Genomic DNA, 2,378 nt, shown 5'->3' with positions numbered 1-2,378 from the left:
TGCCTGAGGTGGTACTCGAGTCTTTGTATGGATTTTTCTAAGACGTTACAAGCCCAGACCTGGCCTGTCTTTTGGTTAGAAGCTAGGCCCAATCACTGGGGCATTGAGGGCTCAACGAGTAGCTCGCTGAGGCCAGACTCGGAGACCCAAAGTTCGGTCAATAATTGGCCTGGCTTCGGCCCAGCTGAAACGCAGTTCTAACCACTTGCAGAGCTCTGTTGAAAGCCTGTGGGAGGCCTGATGCAAGCCCTATTTAGGTGCAGTCCTTGGCCCACTCAAGGCCTTCTTTTAGCTCGGTTTTCGGCCCAGCTAGAGTCTTCAAATCGTCTAGATTCATGGCCAGATTAGAGGCCTTGTTTCGACCCCAAAACGGAGCTACTACCAGACCTATTTCCAGCCCAAAACGCAGGTATTTCCTGGCCTGGTTCTAGTCTGGAACTTGAGTTGTTTCCTAGTCTCTGCCATGGTTCAAAATGCATCCATGGATGGGCTTGGTTTCAACCCGAACTACGGCCAATGTTTGGCCTGTTATAAGTCTGAAACGCGACCATTGCTCGGCCTGGTTTTAGCTCAAAAAAGAGCCTCCACTTTACCGGGTTTCAGCCTGACACCTGGCCATTGTTTGGCCAAATCAGAGGTTGCCTTTCCCATGGATTTTAGCCATGTGTTTGGCCTGAAACACAGCCATTATCTGGCGTGGTTTAAACCTAAAACATCATCTGGGTGTGACCTGAGTTCGGCCTGATTTCAGCCTGAAGTACAGACATTGTTTGGGCTGTCTTCGGTCTAAAATTTACACACTGCTTGGCCGGTTTCTTAGCTTGAAAAATAGTCATTGCGAGCGAAAGAATATGGGAAAAACAGCTTTTTACCTGGTGGGTGCACAGTCCTCACCTTCTCTCCTTCAACCGAGTTGGCCCATAGACAACTGAGTCGACTCAGCTTCCCTCTCTCTCTCACTCTCCTTTCTTTCTTTTCTCTAGCTCTCCTTGGCATGAATCTGAAGGTCTATAGGACCCTATTTATAGCAATGGAGGGGAGAGCCCTAACGGTTGGAAATGGCCCATCTTGCAACGGCTAGGATCTGAGATTTACCTTGCATGGGGCCCATCCACTCGTTAGGATGGATAGTTGACGTCCAGGCCCACCAGAAAAGTAATTTTTCTGATCTGGTGGGGCCCATATCGTCATCTCGTTTGATGGTTCATCGGAGAAGATGATTGGCCCTCTAATGGTATATCATAGTGCCACGTATTTCACCATGATCTGGTCCATTTGGACGGACTAGATGAGGTCTCTGATCAATGTGGGAGTTTGAGAAGATCTCACGAGATCTTCAAGTTCCCGCCGCTCCTACTCGTGAGATGGGACATTTCTGCCCAAATCTCTCTTGGCTTAACAGGGGATGGTCGGGGTTTCCTCACATGGCCAGGGAATGGCTGAGATTAAGCTAGCAATTGCTTCCTAAAAGGGAAGTTCTCCTTTTTGCTTCCCTTGGTGCAAGTCATTGTCTAGTCGCTTTTGAAAATGGGAGAGCACGCCTTTCCCTAGAAGACGAACGGCTGGGATGGCTCAATCGGGTTGATCTTGAGCTTCCCATGCAATCCCAGATGGGTCCCACCTAGCGGATACCCGCCACGTGTAATCCATTGAATGGTTGCAACCCATCTCTCCCGTCCATTTACAAGGGCTCAAAAGCCTATATAGTTTTGATCAGGCGGGTCCCATGAAGAAGTTGGACAGTTCGGATCTTTCAGAAAGTGCCCAGGGTGGGCCACTTTGGAGCCCAAAGATTTCCAGTTTCAAACTTCATTTTGGCGGGAGAACCTTCATTTCTCTCCTTTTGCAAAGAGCTCGGTCAAAGCTCATTTGACTGAGCCCATAGCTCCAGTGCACTTCATGCACAAGTGCATGAGATGCACATGCACATCGTGTGGGGTCCACCGAGATGGTTACGATGAATCTGATCTGTCCAAACATCTTGGAAGTATCCATAAGGGGTACTGACCCATTTTAGGACGGACCTGAGGCCCAGGTGGGCCATACCACACATCCCAGGCTCCATTTAGCCCCATGACTGTTGATCCAAGGGTTGGATCAGTTTGATATTAAACTCTAATGGCTTATTGTGGACTTAGAGCGTAATGGGCGTTCGGTTGGCAATTCACTAGCCCTCGAAGATTGATTCACCGTATATTGCTATAGTTAGTTGGGTTAGAACTATTCTGATTTGAGGTGTTTAATCAAAGTTACCTTCTAGACTGACATGGGGTGCATTCCAACTTCTGGGGCCTCTGATGGATGGCCCCTAATGGTGCTTGGAAGTCCCACCCTACATAAGTTTGATTTAAGTCGATTATCAGTCGAGCTCTGATATC

Source organism: Magnolia sinica, chromosome 16, assembly GCF_029962835.1.
Source record: "Magnolia sinica isolate HGM2019 chromosome 16, MsV1, whole genome shotgun sequence".
Lineage (NCBI taxonomy): Eukaryota > Viridiplantae > Streptophyta > Magnoliopsida > Magnoliales > Magnoliaceae > Magnolia > Magnolia sinica.
This window is presented reverse-complemented; position numbering follows the sequence as displayed.